This window comes from Dermacentor albipictus, chromosome 9 (genome assembly GCF_038994185.2).
Source record: "Dermacentor albipictus isolate Rhodes 1998 colony chromosome 9, USDA_Dalb.pri_finalv2, whole genome shotgun sequence".
NCBI lineage: Eukaryota > Metazoa > Arthropoda > Arachnida > Ixodida > Ixodidae > Dermacentor > Dermacentor albipictus.
The window spans coordinates 8,401,972-8,420,000 of record NC_091829.1 but is presented as its reverse complement, the minus strand read 5'-3'; the positions used below and the strand labels follow the sequence as shown (position 1 = coordinate 8,420,000).

Sequence of the window (18,029 nt, the reverse complement as noted above, 5' to 3'; positions counted from 1 at the left end):
TGCAGAGTAAAGATCTCTGACTATGACAAATCTTGCAAACCTCAGGAACACGGTAGTTAAATTATATCGATGGCCGGATCGCACGGACGCCCATGGCAACAAATGTCGCCTGCGGCTCGATGAAGATAAATGTATCTCCGCTCCGCGCATTTATTTGATTAGAGATTTCCTAATGGAATGTCCAAGGCGCACTCCCGCTCTTGAGTGGAAGCACGTTCACCTCCGGGCGCTTGTGTCGCGAAGGGTTTTCGTCGCTGTTCTATAATTTATCGGTGCTCTTTTTTTCTTATGGAATCAGACGTACGCGATGATATGAATGATGCTCCAACAGCAAAACGTGACGCCCCATTTTTGTAAGATACTCATATTTCATTCCATCATGTCCCTCGTTGCGAACCACGTCTCTTAGAGCACTCTTATAAAAGCTTAGTGCTCTGCAGGTTAGAGTGGCAAGGCAGGACTTCACAACAACTCGACTCATTTATTCTTTCTGTTTATCCTCTGTCTGTCTGTCTGTTTCTGTCCCCCTGTCTCTCTCTCTCTCTTTGTTTTTGTTTGCTTCTTTATTTGTTTTTTTTGTTTTTTTATAGCGTTGGACAGTGACGATGTGTGGAAGTTTTTTGCTTGCAGTCTTATTTCCTCCATGCAGTTTATCTCGGCAGGCTCTTTTCTTGCAATGTATAGGATATCGCTTCCACGCTTGTTAAACTACGTTAGAAATTATTCAGAATGCACTTCTCTGGTCTTATCAACCCTCACTACCCTGAAGGCATAATACCAAAGCAGTTGCAAGTGTAAATGTGCAAACGGTATGACTTGCGACAAAATCAGTAATGTTATCCCTAACAACAGTTATTATTTAAAAGAGGGAGAATTCCCAATGATAAATTCTTGGGAAAGTGCGCGATACTTGAATCCGTCAGCACTTGCGTTTTACTCTGCTTCTCTTTTGCCTGATCTGCTGCCAGTACAATGTTTGAAACTGGCGCGATTTAAAATACCGACTACGTGACATAAAAGCGATTTCAGCTGCTGAATAATTCGCATATATCTGAACTCATACATCCAACTGCTTTATTCAGTGATACGAGAACAACGTTCTCCATTACGATATTTTGCTCGTGGCCTCTGGCAGATGTCACGAACAAATTCGAATAAATTATGGCGTTGAATGCCCCAAAGCTTCAAACAAATAAGGCATAAGATGCCTTAAAGGCTCCGGCAGGGGGACCAGAAACTTCTTTTTTTTAATTCTTTCAGTCATCGTTTTCCTTCTTGTTTACGTTTTATCAGACGTCTTAGCGCTCAGGGTTAACTTTAACTACATGGGTTTGTTTACCGTGGAACCAAAGCAAGCTGCACGAGCGTTGTCGCACTGCGGCAGCCCCATCGCTGCAGGGAATCGAACCCGCTACCTCCTCATCAGCAGCAGTACAACGCTGCTCCAGTGTAGGCACCAGCCGACATGTTCCAGAACGCCAGCGGGTCTTGAAAGCATACCACCATGTAGGCTTCGTCCTCCTACGACCATAATGTAAAATCACATCTAGCATTCAGTTGACACGGAAACCCAAAAGCACCAAATCTTATCACCTGCCATTGCGCCTGGCTTACCTGTTCGGAGCTTTAGTAATGTTCCAGTAACAGATAAAATCAGTGCTCAGCACTAAGCTTCTGCGGTGGTTCGTGAACAAGTTAAACGCGAAAGTGACAACGCGAATACGAAAATCAAAATTCGATGGTTTGTGATGGGCATAGCTGGTATAACAGCAGTGTCACCTGTTATTTCGTTATACCACTGAAACCGCACCGAAAGAACTGATAAAATAAAAAAAAAGGCAGACGTGCCACTTCAGACCCAATCGGGTTCCAAATTTCCTGCTTGCGTCTTTTTTTAGGGTTGATTTCACTTCCTCACAACACTAGAAAGAGACAGATAGAAAGAAAGAAAGGAAACCAAAAGCAAGAACGTGACGCACGTCTGGTTTGCTACCCTACGCTGGGGAAAGGTGATATTGGCAAGAAAATAAAAAGAGAGAAGGTGTTGAGGGTGTCGCTTCGCTTGGAGCTGCAAATCGAAACGATGCGAAGTATGGCGACTTCAGAAACTGCAGTAATGCATGCATTGTTTTCTGGGCTGGCGAGGCACGTGGTCATGGTTCAAGTACTTTTGTAGCCGAACACGACGTTGAATCCAGGTGAGCTAACGTTGTGCGGAGTAGAAGGTGCTCTTCGTCATAACTAGAAGAGGTGCAGAACAAATGTTCGATAGACTCTTCATACCTGCAACTCTCACAGAAGGGTGTTTAACTCGTTCTAATGCAACTCTCACAGAAGGGTGTTTAACTCGTTCTAATGCAACTCTCACAGAAGGGTGTTTAACTCGTTCTAATCAGGAACGAAGACCTTTTTATGATGCCTCACATAGCGACAAGTGACACAATAGCGTTGCGTCGGAGCTGGAGAGACCTTGTGGTAGTTGGAGCCTCATGGGCGGGTCGAGATTTCCTAAGCGTCATTTCGAAAGACGATGAGAGTTCCATTCAGCTAGAGGGGCGTTACGAGCCAGCGACCAGCCTCTTCTTGTCTGTTCTGGACAGTTGGGACACCTTTGTCTGGAACGGAAAACAAATTTATGACGCTTGCAATGCCTATGCCCATCCTTACTAGACAGCTGAGGCGGATAGCAATAACCTTGACTGCACACTAGCCGTAAAAAGTGGAACTTCTCGCGAAATCTGGCTCGTGCTGTTCTCTCATGCTCATTCACGCGGTGTTTACAAACCACGTTTACGAAATTTAATCAAGGCCGCACTTACGTTGTCTCTAGATACAATACATGCTTCATTCAAATACAATACAATGAAACACAAGCTAGACTACAATAATAATATCAAAAATACAGAGGACTTGGCAAATACGAAGCGAATAAGTAACTGTGGTTTCAGACGTTCTAAACAGAACTACCATTCCAAAAAGAAGAAAAATTCAAATTTGTCAAAAAAAAAAGGCACAATACAATGCAAGACAAAATGCATGTAGCTGACACTTACGTATAGTTTAAATTTAAAGAAATATAAATTCACGGAATTATGAAATTATGTTAGATATAACAGGTTTTGATGCTAGCTGGAAAGGAGTTCCAGTTTGATATGACATGGAATATGGCACTAAATCTTCCATAATGAGTGTTTACCTTGGGTAAGTAAAGGCACGTTATCATGTAGACAAAACCTCGCGATATTTGTATTTGTCAGAAGTAGTGAATAGGGCCAGTAGTCTTAGGGCCATTGTTGTTTTTTTCTTTAAATAAATGATATCTCTGTGGGTATTTCGTCGTGTATACGGTTGTTTGCCGAGGATTGTGTTATGTACATGAAAATTAAGAATGAACAAGATGCTGCCATGCTACAATCAGATTCGGAATGTATTAATACTTGGTGTTCCACGTGGAAGGTGAATTTGAATTCAGAAAAGTGTGTTCACGTTTGTTCTACAAAAAATAAAGACAAGGATTGTAAGTATTTACCAGATAAATGATACCCTGATAAAAAACGAACCTACATACAAGTATCAAGGTGTCGCGTTATCATCTGACTGCTCATGGTCTGCTCATGTGTATGACGTCATTGTAAAAGCTGGAAGGGCTCTCAACTTTATTCAGAGGAATTTGAAATGTTCACAGAAACCTATGAAAACTGCTTACCTAAAATGTGTGAGACCAATTTTAGAATACGCCTGAGCTGTTTGGGACTCCGCGCAAAAGAACTTGATCGATAAACTAGAAAAAATACAAAACCGGTCTGCTATGTTCGTCCTGGGGCGGTTTCAGCGGAGAGAAAGTTGTACTGAAATGAAACACGAATTTAATTGGGAGTTGCTTTCCTCTCGGCGGAAAAAGCTGAGAATTAAGTTTCTATTTCTCGTATTTAACAATAAGACTGGAATTAGCAGCGAAATATATTTTAAACAACCACATTATGCTTATATACGCGTAATGATCATTCTCTCAAAACGCGCGAGTAACGTGCCAGGATGAACTTGTTTGCAAATTCAATCTTTGTCAAAACTTTTGTGCTGTGAAATCAGCTGTGTGAAGAGCAAGTGTGCTGTGCTAGTGTAGACTTGTTTTTTTTTCCTCCTGTAACCCCCCCCCCCCCCCCCTGCTGTAACGCCTTCGGGCAATGCGGGGTAGTTCTTGAATGAATAAATAAAGAATAAAGAAGCTGCTATTATTTGTGGCATCTTTCATAAGCCACGTGTCACTTCAAGACGTAAATTAAGGTAGCAGGGATACTTGGGGTTGTGGGAGAACGTTCGTATCGAACAAATATACACTAAAGCATACCTGAACTGTATGTAACGTGTGCACACGAGTGGTGAGTGCGTGGCAAACTTAGTTCTCGTCTAGTTTAGCACTGTTTAAGGGCACATTCACACCGAAAGCGGAGCGTCTAAGCGGCCAAGCGGATTTTCAACGCGGCGAGGCGGTGAGCGCGCGCGCCTGTTCAGACCGGACGGCTTGCCTGGCGGCCCGCGTGGCAGCGAGGGCGGAGCATCCGGCGTTTTCGTGGCACACCTGTCGCCATCTCTTGGCACCAGTCGCCCGTCCTCAACGCGAGCGTCGTCACCGCGCTACCGCCGTCTGGACGGCCGCTCGCGCTTGCTAACCACTTGTGAAGCAGCTCGGACGAAGAAGACGAAATAGTCGGCATTCTACTCGCCGCTACTTCAGGAGATTTTCAAGACGAGCAGCAGAAAGCTCGAAGACCGGCCGCCAACACCGCTGGTGGGTCCGCCCCGCCTTGCAAGAACGAGAGCGAATCGGTCATGCCAGTGCTTTGATGCTTGTATTCAGTGTCCTTGAGTACGTCGTGTCTCTTGTCACATAGCATCGCGCAACATTTAATGGTGTCGATCAAAAGTGCAGCGCAAAATACAGCTGTCTGGGTGCATGCCTTTTGAGTCGGCTTGTCTCCTCGAGCCCTGGTTGGCTGCGGGAAAGCGGGAAGCTCCGTTGGGGCGGAAAAAATCGGTCCGAGAGCGATCGGGCTGCCCGCCGCGTTTTCCGCCTGCTTTGCCCGCTCGGCGAGGAGGTTTTCGCCGCTTTCCGCTTTCCGCCTGCCCGCTTTGCCCGCCCCGCCTTCGGTGTGAATGCGCCATAACAGATACGTGCAGCAAGGCGTTGCCTTTGACGTCAACGTGAGACGAACGAGAAACATTTCCTACAAACAAACATAATCAGAAAAAAACATCCCCACCTAGCAAAGTTCAGTCAAGCGACCTGTTACGAACGCGCAGTGATTCATATTTATCTGCCTTTATCTGTGCCCTACGATTTACACGGCTTCCCAGGGAACCGGGAGGTAAGGAACGGGAGAGGAATACGCGATTACATAACGGCTTATCTGATTGTGCGCCAATTTTTCCGAATGAATGAATGAATGAATGAATGGGTTCAGGGGTTTTACGTACCGGGACAACGATTTGATTATGAGAAATACTTTAGCGGGGAACTCCGGAATAATTCTGACCACCTGGGGATGTTTAACGGGCCCTAGTGTAAAGGACAAGAACGTTTTTGCATTTCGCCCCCATCAAACTGCGGCCGCCGCGACCGGCGTTCGATCCCGCGACCTCGTAATCAGCGGCGCACACCAAAGCCATAAGCCACCACGGCGGATGACCCATTTATCCGAACCGTAACACATTCGTAAATAAATGACGCGCAGAATGCCGGGGCTAAGTTGACGACCGACGCACCCGATTCGCAAAGGCTGAACGCACGTAGTGTGTCGCGGCCTCCGAGGTCGCAACGGTGCACCTTTGCTAAATCTGGGTCTGTGCTGTCTCGAAGGCAACGGTTCTGTTGTATAATTTCATGCTGAGGTCACTAGAGGGAAATCTGGGGCTTCAGCTCGTTGACTCACCGTATAGGAAGCATGCGCGGGTAGGATACGAAATTTTCTGCGATTTGTCTTTGCTTCGTTAAGGAAGCCCATTGTGACTTTTGTGATTGCTGCTTGTAGCTTAATTTCGCCTAATACTCGCCTCGCAATGTTCATTTAGAACTGCTCACTTACAACAGCGAAGCTGTACATGGCTAAGTTCTGGAAAAAATTGCGCGCGTCTATCGAGCCGTGTAGATCGAGAATTTCTCCCCATACGTGAGCCGATCCCGAAGATATTGCAATACCGGGCCGACCTGCGACGGAGGTGAAGCAAGCTTTAAGCACTCCGCCAACTTGCAAAAATAAGTTTAATATCTTAGGTCCAAATAGAACCCGTATCAGATATTAAGCTGATAAGAAGAGATATTACACTTTGACTCGCGTAAGCCATATCTACGTACGCGCCGCCCTCTCTTTGTCGGCGTTCCAAGGGCTTGCGTATCCCCTTTCCTTCCGCTCTCTCATGTTGGCGGTCCCGTAAGCATGCTCCCCACAACGACGGCGAGGCGGAAAGAAATACGCACCGTCCATGCGACCCCGATCCCGCAACTATAGAACGTTTAACGGGAGCAACGGCTAGGTTTTACACAGAGTTTGGGGGGAACGAATTATTTGGGGAACCAATTTTTTTGTGTGTGTGGCCTGTGTTGCGTGTGAGCGCTTCTGGTTTTTGACCGACCTCACAACCGTTGCGGCACCGCGGGACGTCGACCAACGCACGATCTCGTTACGATAAAGCAGTGTGTGCCTTCGGAGTGCAGTGAGGTGCGTGTCTGTCCTACGTTCCGGTATTCGTTAGTAAAAGGTGTCGTGCCGCGTTTTGCAGCAATACATGGGTATGTATAGTCCCCAGTGCCTCATTATCGTCCGAGACTCAACGTCATGGAGGAATGACTAGTTGCGTTTTGTCTTCCATTTATGTGCATACGGCGATTGATTCACGGCAATGGACAGTTCGCCATTAAGGGGCCCACATACACACCTTCGCTGGTTATTTACTTTCACAGAGTGGAATGACACTGACTTTCTTTTTGTTTTAATTTCCAGCAACTCACTGCATCGCTTCATTTCCGGCGCGCAACTAAATGTCGGCGCTGTCGACTGCGTCTGTGTCTAAACCTTGATATTTAGCAGTGACACTAATAATGATGAAATATTTTTGGCATACTAAACAGCTATTTTTGTTTACAGTGTTCTGAAAATGATCAAGTTTGAGGGATTCAATGGCGGTAATCCTTGCCCTACATATAATTTTCAACGGGAGATTATCTTTAGGACGGTGCATATTCAAAAAGGTCGTTAAAAATCAGGCCAAGGGTGGCCTTGAGAATTTCTGCAGATTGACAGGGGCTCCTAATGTGGAAGTTACATATACATATGGTGGCAACAGCCGACGCTCAAGATAAAAAGAAACAAAAAATAATTTCGAGCAATTTTCCTATAGCTAATATGCGCGCAATCAAATAAGCCAGAAAAAAAGAAAAAAAACACGTAAGTCAAGGAGCTGTCGTTGGCATTTTTCTCAGTTCACGATATTTTTCCCCCGTAAGTAAATATTTTCTCAGGGGCAGGTTATAAAAAAACCACCAGGCTTATAGCGCACGGTGGTGTATCATTCTGCAGTTATGAATAAATGTTCGTCTGCTTACCTGTCCTTATCCCGAAGATCGATTTCTTTTTCGTAACTTCACTATACTGACATTACAGGTTTGTTTTACAGGCAAATTTATATGCGTACCCTGTACTAGTCGTTTGCGATGGCTGTGCACACTGTAGGTAGTTGATTCGCCAATTACTGCGCGCGTGATATGTCGCTTGATTACGTTCACCTTCGGCCATGTGGGTTTCAGCCTATTTTGATCGGATTGTGGTCAGTGGCGTAGCCAGAAATTTTGTTCGGGGGGGGCTACGCCACTGGTCCCATATATATATATATATATATATATATATATATATATATATATATATATATATATATATATATATATATATGGGGCCAGTGGCGTCGCCAGCAATTTTGTTCGGGGGGGGGGGGGGGGGGGGGAGCACGTTGCAGCTCGGCCGCCTCCTTAAGAGGAAGCTTAAGCTCGGGTGCTCCTAATTAAATACATGTAGAAGGGGAATTCGTTTTTCCCTGCGATCACTTCACCAAATTTGAGGAGGTTTGTTGCATTTAAACGACAAAGTTTAATTCTAGTGACTGCTGGTTTCGAATTTTTCATTGCGATGGTCAATTATTTATTAAAAATTGGCCAAAATCGAAAATTTTCAGAAAACGAAACTATCAAGTTTAAAACTCTGTGACTCAACAATCAGAAATGACATCACAATTCTGTGAAGTGCATATAATAGTACATCTACAGCGGACAAAATAGATATGTTACACATGAATCTCAATAAAATTTAGTATTGTGGAAATATGGCTTTTGCAGAACCCTTGTATACAACGTAACCACTTCACGTAATATACAAATTGACATAGCAAATTTGTCCGCTTTGACTCTTATAATAGATGCCGTTTACAGAACCACAATATCTGTTCTTCATGATATTATGCTATTATGCTTCATGCTATTAGTTTGTAAACGTCGTGGTTCTATTTTTTCAAACTTTCGAATTTTTCAAAATATTTTAAACAAAATTCAGGCCCTAAATCGAAGTTCTGTTTCCAACAGACACTAGCATTTAACTTTCTCTCTCAAATGCAACCACTTTCAATCCTAGATCCTGGAATCCTAGATTCCGCCCCCATTCCATCCACTTCCCCCGATGTATTGCGCGCGACGGAAGGCGGCGCGCTTGCTCCCCGCTTTTCTCCTTTGCCCACACAAGACTGAGCCACCATCGTCGGCTCACCCATTCCACCTCCCTTCCTACGCTTTCACTCGCACATACAGCATGCAGCGCGTGGTCACGATGTTATCACCCTTGGACTTTATACTAAACACGAGGGCGACGGCAGGAATGCGCCTGGAGTGTCCAAATAATTGCTTTCGCAATAATATAATAAACGTATCGGGCAACTGAAGCGTCGCATCGCCCCTTACTTTCCGCAAAAGAAGTATCAATATCGAGCTTTCACCATGCGACAATTCGCTGCGCCGCAACAATGTATTTCTTTTTTCTGTGGGGCGGAGGCACCGAAATGAAAAAAAAAACGCATAGGAAAGTATGTTGGCCAGAATCGAATGCATACTTCAGGCACTTAAAGGGGCTACGGAAGGAATACCGAAGAAAACATGAGACGCTTGGTCCACTGAGAACCATACGCATACTGCTCAGTATCCTACACCGGCGAAACAAGACTTTCCGGAAAGGTTCCCCTGAAGGAACGCGGTGCAATCCTTCGAGTCCCCACAGTGATGGCGGCGAGCGACCATTGTTTTTTTTTCTCGTCTGCTAGCCAGAAAGCGTCCTCCCCCCTGAAAGCCCGCGGGTAGGGTAGCGAGAACAAAAACAAAATTGAAGAGGCTCAATGTGTCCTCGCGAATAAAAGTCAAAGTAGAAAAAATAAATAAGAACGTAGTTACTTTGGCTGGCTTTAGTGTCTTGACATGGATGTTCTGGCGTAGGTTAAAAAAAAATGTTGATATTTTTTTTATGTGACATGACGGCACAAATGAACCACCCCAACGCTTCGTCTCATTGGACCTCGCTGCGTGCTTTGTCAACTCGTCTTCTAGTGTGTTGATTTGGCTTGTCTCGTTGTATGTTCCGATGTAAGACTTTAGAAAAGTCAATGGAACTTTGGCGTCAAATGTTTATAACAGCATTAAACCCACAAAGTTCCACAATTGAAAATCTAAAGCCCCACTTTTGAAATGTCAATGCACCTTTCACATCAAGAGCTTACGACATTTATACCCATAAAGTTTCGCAATTGATATCCATGCGCTCCATATATTCCGTGGCCTCAGTGAGATGCCGCGGCGAGCCCCCTGTTAAGAATGACGAGCTGCCAAACAAGATTGCCACACAGTTACGACAGGGCGACACGACGCGCATCTCCCCCTCACCGTCGCTGCAGCTGGGAGGCGTTCGAAGAAGCGGCCTTTGTGGTGAAATCCACCTCCTTCCTCCAGCCCCTTCGACATTGTGACGGAACTAGTTCGGTGTATGAACAATGATTCCGGAGTTCCCCAACGCGGAGCTGATTTGACACGCATGGACAAGCTGCCGCGGGAACGACGTATTTTTGTGCTTCTCACGCTTCGGCGTGGCGCAGAACAACGAGCGACCCTCGATCGGCACCGATAATTCCCGGAACGGCAACCCTCCAACGCCGTCGTTTGGGCTTCGGAATGTGTGTGCCTTTGTGTCTGTAAACTGATCTGCAGAGCAGCGGCGAGTTGGTGATGAGTAAACGAACAGTCGCCGCGTCGTATGACCGGCGGATCGAGTGTATAAAAACTGTGGTTGTGCGAATGCTGAGGACACTTCTCTTGAGCAGTCATGTTAGACTGAGTCACTTCTCTCATGCAGTCATGTTGGACTGATACTCTTTTTCTCAAGCAGTCATGTTAGACTGAGTTAATTTCTGTAAATAAACCCCTTTTCCTCGTTCTCGATGAGAAACAGTTCTTCACTTCATCAACGATCTCAGCGTAAATAAGTTGGACGACGGCATGGGCCAGCTACCTTCGAATTCATGCCGTACTCCAATCTTGGCAAAGGACCACGGACGATGGGATTGAGCCCCCAATCCTGACACCGCTCACCATCAAAGCGCCCTTGAAACTTTGTGCTCGAATGGGACTGCTTGGCGTTATGTGACTCCGGGTGCATGGGCGTTGCCACGAAATCCAGCCCGAGTTCGCAATCTTCGCGGTTAAATGTCTTTTCGAGCGTCAAAAAGACATTCTAGACAAAATCCAGAGTGATTTCCGGCGCCGGGGGTCACTTTGGTCGGCGGTGCATGGACAGCACGAAAAAATTTCGGGGGGGGCTGAAGCCCCATAAGCCCCCCCCCCCCCCTGGCTACGCCCCTGATTGTGGTGTATGTCTCTATAATATTTATTTATTTATTTATTTATTTATTTATTTATTTTGTTCCAGGGGCTGGTGCTTCTCTTTCTCATTCTGTATTGGTTTAAATGGTGTATCACATCTGTGCTTTAGTTGCTTGACCTGCATGTAGTACTAGGCCAAATTAGAGTTACTACCATATACAATAACTCTAGGCTGATGATGATGACGATTTATTGGCGTCCCCTTTGAAACAGGCTGGCGATAAAAAGTCGCCTAGCCTGCTTGATTTAATCACGCACGCTATATGTGCTTTAATTCTAGCATTTTTGTATACGTCTCCTTAATCGTTTTTCTCTTCATCAAACCTCTTCTATCTGCCTTGCAGCGCTACATATACCTGTAAGGGGTCCGGTCGTATCAATCTCTTTCTTGCTTTATTTTTCACCAATTTCTCTGAACTTTTCTTGCTTATCTCTACTGCTGACCGTTTGATTTTTCCGTCCACTTTAAATCCAAGTGCTTCTTGAAGGTGTCCGTTACCTACGGGTCTTTGTGGGTGGAACTCTTCGCATTGCCTTGGGGTGTGCAGAGTGGTCTCCGGATTTTTGCCTCACCTTGTTGCAAATACTTGCTCTGGGATGTCTTTGCTCTTAGGCAACCCGCTAGAGCCTCAATTAGCAACGCACTGCCCTTTGGTATCGCACAGATTTTTCCTTCTAATTTCTTTCTTGTCATTCTTGTAAATCTTCGTGGTCTATTTTGTTTCCATTATTCTTTGCGTCCAATTCGCTGTGTCTGTTTCTCTCGCTTTCTTTCTCACGGCCCCTGGTTGTCTATTTACACTTTCAATTGACACTTTCAATTGCCCTGCACTTCACACACAGAGTTGTCAAATTGCAACTCCGCGCGTTCTAGCAGCGGCAGCGCGTACTACACAGCCTGCGCCAGGGTTTTCGAGATCGGGCTGATTTCGGGGAACATGCATGCGTAGATAGAAGCTGCGGCAGTTCTTCGTTACGCTTTTGACTACTACCTCATCGACGGGTCAGGGGAGGGAACGCTTCTTTCAACCGATGTACGTTGGAAGAAAGGTTGATGATCAACTTCCCTGGGGAGCGCAAAACACATAGTAGCCTTTTTCACAGACTGGAGCCATGTCTCAGTTATGGATACGTCAACAAACCAATTACCAAGTAATTAATCATTATAACATGGAATTTGACGAATATGCTTTCCATGGCCAAAAGTCAAGGTGATCAAGTTGTTTGAATTTTCCTTGATGTGGAATAGTGCTTGAGCTTCCTGGAGTCAAAACTTTGGTGGGGAACGGCAAGAAGAACGGAAAACGAAGTCCATCCCTGCGAAATGCCTCTGCTGTACTAGACACTCGTCGCACGTGACATCAACGCGCGCTCGACGGCGAAGCGTGACGCCCTCCCGCAGGCGACTGCGCTCGCCCCCTTGTCCGGCGGGCCCAGTGACATCCTCCTCGCCCTGCGAATGCGCGAGCACCCGTTGTCTGTGGTAGTGTTCGTAGTCCGTGGGTGCAGCCGACGCCACCTACAGGCTGGTGCAGCGCGCAGGAATCCCGAACATCCCTTCCCCCCCCCCCCCCCCCACCTCCCTCTTTCAGCGCCGCATACCGCGCGCGGAGTGATCGATCAGCGCCGTTTGGCAATCGCTGTACGTGCGTGTGCTTATATTCACGCATGCAGAGAAAAGGCGGTCCAGGGCGCGCGAGTGCCTGTATGTGCACTCGCTATAGGGTTTCATCCCATCCGCATTTATTTGCACGCACTATCAGCAGCCGTCACTCCTGACGAAACATTTGCTTTCGCCGGCACGTTCTTCGGGTGTCTTATTCGCTACAACTGAGGACGTCGTTAAATCGGCGATTGGTTCGCTTCTTGCAGCAGATGAACGATGTCCGCACATCTCGCTATATGTGCTGGATAAGCCAAAAGTATTGACATGCACGGAACAGAACTTATGCTTATATATTTACTGTTTTAGTAGCAAAATGACAATTTATTGCTTTCTCCTTTCCTTGAAGTGCAGATAAAGGGAAGAAATTTAACGAGAAGAAAAGGCCAGACCTATAAAAGCAGAACCGATATAAAAATGAGTTCAGGAAATAAGAGGCCTATAAATCGTATAAGCTGCTTAGACTGCCGGCACATTTCATATTCTGCTGTAAAGGTGAGAAGCACACCAGAGGCCCACGTTCCGAACGCCTTCTCTACTTCCCCCTCGCTTTCCTTTGTCTCTCGGCCCATTTTCCATACGCGCGCTGCCTCTTGTCCTTCACATTTACAGTGCAAATGTCGGTATCGTATATTATGCATGGAATGATTAAAAATGCTGTTGTAAACTGCAGTAACTCGACGTAAGGGCATGGCTACGTAAATAATGAATCCATCCATAGTTCAAGGCATGTGCCGTCGCACTAAGTTTCAGAGTGTATGATTAGCAGCGTCTCACTCCATCTATGGCACGTACACATGATTGGATATACTCAAATGGAAGGTCTTCAATATTTGTCACGCCATCTTAGTTTCGAATTCGGCATTCATTGGAGCACTGGATGCGTAGAATTAAGTGACACAGCTATCAAATATCTTTATGAGGCATAAGAGTGTTATAAAAGTGCACGATATAAATGATTAGGGATCTCTCTTCCTCATGGCTGTGAGTCAAACAGGAGCGCTGTCTTCATGAAATTCCATTTATCGTTACGTTCGCCCTCCTGCTGTCATATTTCTTGTTTTATAGTCACGTGTGGCGAGTACCATCATCCTCCAGATATCATCTCTTATTCCGTTGTTCGCATTTTTCGAGATATTTCCTGCTGGATCCGTGGCGGTACTTGATTTATCGCTTGGGGCAGAAGGGTTTCATCAATCTTCAAAAAAAAAAAATCAACTGTCGAATTTGTTATTTCAGTCGCAATGCCGGCACGCGATAATTTCAGGAACACTCGCTGGTGTCAGACACGGGTGTCGTCGACTTCTCAGTGCGGCATGTTTCCACTCGCAGCTGCGCCTTAAACTTACGCATGTATGCGTCGCGTTCAAGGAACCAAGGCATTTGCGCTGTTTGCGCAATGTGTCGTATAAATCTTCACTTTTATAACTTATTCGTAGGCCAATACGCTGGGTGCCCGCTACCGCAAGCAAAAAACGACGAAATGATCACCTTTTTCAGGGGATCAGTCGGGCTTCCCCAGGTATATCTGATTGATGACAACGCGGGAGCTTTGGCAGCAAGGTCACAGTGCTGAAGAACAAAAATGTTGTCACTCGCGGAATTTTGCTATTGCATTGCTATGGATCCCCCTGGTGTTTAGTCGTGCAACAAACATACTTAAACGCTTTTCTTTTAAGCGTAGCTCTTTCATTTTAGACAACCTGGATGGTCGCTCACTCACCGAAACCAAGATTATTGGCAACTGCCATGCAGGCACAACGACACGGACACAACTTTGATTCTATGCGTGCGTTGTTCTGCCTGCATTACAGCAAATTAGCCGTCCTAAACCAACAACCCCGTATAGCTTCCCTCATCCTCTACAAATGTGCTGCTGTTTTACCCGCAATAGGCCGGATTGTGCGAAATATTGCGACTGTGCAACCTCGTGCACTCTGTGACGTTGCATGTCTCTGTATGTGACTCTGACACTGTGTGTGACGATGCGATGTCTTCATAAACTGTGTGAAAGGCGTCCCGTTATTGACCGGTGCCTTTTTCACTTATTTTCGCTCACCAAAAATTTCGAGTTGCGTCCGTAAAACTTGCGGGGAAATGCCGTTTACGTTCCGATTAAAACTTGTCAGCACTGTTAGAAATGCAGTGCCGACGAGTGCGCCAATGCATCTTGGCAACCCGGTATATCTGGCGCTTTATTTTTAACGCAATTCCGCCGGCAGTGCGATTCTCGGTGGTCCCCGCTCGCAGCGGTTGCCCACCGTACAGCAGGGAAACGGCGAGAGGGCGGCGGGCGCGTGGTCGTGTGCGCCCCCGACCGTGCCGACGCCCCCCGGCGACTCACGGCAATTTACCCGCGCGGGCCGTCCGCGATCAGCCGAGGGCCTCGTTTCGCGACCGAGGAGATCGGCCTGGCGAAAGCGTGGCCCGACGTGACCGGTCTCCTTTCGCGTACGCTCTTCTGTCTCTCTTCCTCGTTGTGGGGCAACACGGATGCGCTGCGCAGCCGAGGCACGAGAAGGAAAAGTAGCTGTAATGATGAAGCAAAGAAAAGAAAAAAAAAACAGAGGCGCGCACCTCCCATCACACTCACAGAATTGTGTAATTGTGTAATTGTGTAATTGTCTTAGTTTTAACATGCTTTTCCTTCGCGTTCTGTTCTTTTTTTTTTCTTTTTTTGTACGGTAGGAGGGGTACGTGGCATGCCCCTATTGCGAGAAATAAACGTGGCATAATTACGGGGATCATCTCGACTTCGGCGTCTTGCCCTGTTCTTGCGTGTGTGACTGTTGGCTTTGCTGAAAATCGTCTCCGTCTTGCGCGAAAATCGAAACCGAGGAAGATGAAGAGCGCATAGCCTCAGTTCTTGCTCAACGGTCACGTAGGCGGTTGCAGTGGGTTTCAGCCACATTTGACGTGGTTCGCTCGGCTCCCGCTTTTTGCCAACATTTTCGTATGTTTTTCGAGTGTGTACCCCTGAACTTTCTGCATTTTCGGATCCGTGAAGTCAAGAGGAACACGCTGATACCCGACTTTTGTGGGTGGGTGGAGTTTTGTGACATTTCTTGCCGTTTTTCTTTCGACTACGCCATGACTGTGTGCTGAGCCTAACCGTGTTAGGGTTCGCGAGGCAAGGCATCGCTAGCCCACCTCTTCTCGGCGGAGGCTTTTTCCACGGACTTTGTGATGGAGTGTGAGGTGGAAGGGGAGTTTTTATCCCCCGAGGACTTCACTAAAGACTCAGGGTGGCAGCTCGTTGCCGCCAGACGTTCTTCAAGGAGCACGAGAAACGCGGCCAATGCCAGTGCGGCCGACGTTCAGCATAACACCAGTTCCCACGCTCGGCGTAGCGCCGACCTCGCGGGCATTAAAGGCAAGATAATTCGAGGAGCCAGGATGCCTCCGATGCCCAAGGAAGAGGCAAAGATCGTCGTGCGGCCCAGGGGAGGCCTGTGTATCAGCAAGTGCGGACCTACCGCAGTCGCCGACGCCATATGGCAGGCTGCCGGGCTCGATTCGGCGTCGCGAGACACCGACACAATGTGTCCTAACTTTCAACAAAACATAATGGTGATCAGCACACCAAACAGGGACAACGCTGCACGCTACGTCGGCGTCGAGGGCATCTCCGTCGCCGGTCAACGTTTCGAGGTGAGCGCTTACGAGGCCGCCCCCCACTACACGTGCAAGGGCGTCATCCGAGGCGTCTCCCTTAGCGACGGGCCCGCGGTGATCGACAAAAAACTTGTAAACCCGAGAAATCCCATGGCGCTGGGCGCCAAAAGAATCAAGAACACCGGCACCGTGGTGGTCCTGTTCGAGGGGTACCGAGTGCCAAATTTTGTCTCCTACGGCGGCACTATTGTCAGGTGCACTTTATTTCGCAAGCAAATGGACGTGTGTTATAGCTGCGGCAGGCTCGGGCACCGCTCCGACGCCTGCCCTTCGCCGAACGATGCCATCTGCAGAGGATGCGGAGAAGCAAACCCCGACGCCCAGCATAGCTGCGATCCCAAATGCAAGCTGTGCGGTGGCGACCACCTTACCGCCGCCAAGGAGTGCAAGCGACGATTTCAGACGCCATATCTCGTCAGACGCAGACGGGGGGAACGCTCCCGCGCCCTCAACGCCGAACATTTCCCGCCCATGGAAGGCGCGAATCAAGCCCGGCAAGCATCGCGTGAACGCCAACACGGTCGCAGCCGCTCCCGGTCCAGGGGGAGATCCAGGTCTCGTGGCCGCTCCAGGGGTCACATCAGGAGCCGCTCCGCCTCCAGGGCCAGGTCGATGTCAAGATGCCGAGTCCGATCCAGATCCAGATCCGGTTCCAGGGGCGGCCCGGGTTGCAGAACCCAGCCAGCATCTGGACCTCAGCCCGCCTCCACATATTTGGGGAAGCAGCCGACCCTCCTTTGGGCCGATCTGGCACGTCCCAAGCCCGGTGCCAATGTAGAAGCTGTTCAGGCACCTCGTAACGACCAACACCCAGAGCGAGCTAGGGACGCGGAAGTCACTCGCTTACGCAAAGAGAACGACGATCTCAAGAGCACGATCAAGAGGCTAGTTAACGAAATGGCAGAGATTCGGAAACTCGTTTCGAATGTGTCGGATAACGGTGCGCCAGGCAGGGCCACAGAGACTCCAATCCCAGCCCCAGTAGACGGTACTGCGACGTCCACCAAACGCAGAGCAGTAGTAAAACAAACAGGTGATTCGGGAGCGTTGTCCGCAGAGGTCAGCGAGATAAAACAAACTCTCATTGGGCTGGCAGATGGCCTCAGACAGGTCACTGCTAGCGTCAGTTGTCTCACCGATAACGTTCGTCAAATTCAGGTTGCACTCGGAGACCCCAACAAGGGCCTCGGAGCTCTCACTGATCGCATAGATGCAATTGAGGCGCGAATGGCTTCATCCGCCTCCGTCGTCCAACCGCTCACCGTTCCCGCCATACTAAAGGAAGCTAGACTTCAATATCCAACCAGGGCGGCGATAGGAGGCCCCAGTCTTTGTACAGCCCTAACTGCCCCATTAGGTGGTAGTCCATCCGGTCCGCCATAATGGATAGGTCCAAAGAGAGTTTTCGCATTTGGCAATGGAACTGCAGGGGGTATTCTAACAAAAAAGCCCCTCTGCAGCAGTTCTTCAGGTCTTTCGCTGTCAAACCTCAAATCATTGCTCTCCAGGAAACATTAGTCTCCGCCGCCTCGCTCCAGGGCTACAGGGCCGTGTCGGGCCTGCCCGGGGGGCGAGGGATTTGCACCTTGATTGATAAAAGGCTGACTCATCTCACCCACGACCTCAAGCTGGCAAGTGGTAGAATTGAATACGTCATGGTTGAAATCCTGCTCAACGTACCACAGCAGAATCAGCGCAGAAACAGCGTGTTCGTCCTCAATATCTACAGTA

General features: G+C 47.8%; 1 protein-coding gene and 1 pseudogene across 4 annotated transcripts in view; one reads left to right on the top strand and one right to left on the bottom strand.

Moving 5' to 3' along the window:
• Nucleotides 1-18,029, top strand: part of dnc (phosphodiesterase dunce) — a 696,777-nt gene that overhangs the window by 342,444 nt on the left and 336,304 nt on the right. Inside the window, exon 1 of one of the 4 annotated variants that reach the window (XM_070524790.1) lies at nucleotides 15,438-15,508. The exons of the other annotated variants lie outside the window; for them this stretch is intronic. The gene's annotated coding sequence lies outside the window, so the exon portion shown is untranslated. Of the gene's footprint in view, nucleotides 1-15,437; nucleotides 15,509-18,029 lie in introns of those variants that run through there. 4 annotated transcript variants of the gene reach the window in all.
• On the bottom strand, nucleotides 6,163-6,342 carry LOC139050220 (U2 spliceosomal RNA; annotated as a pseudogene).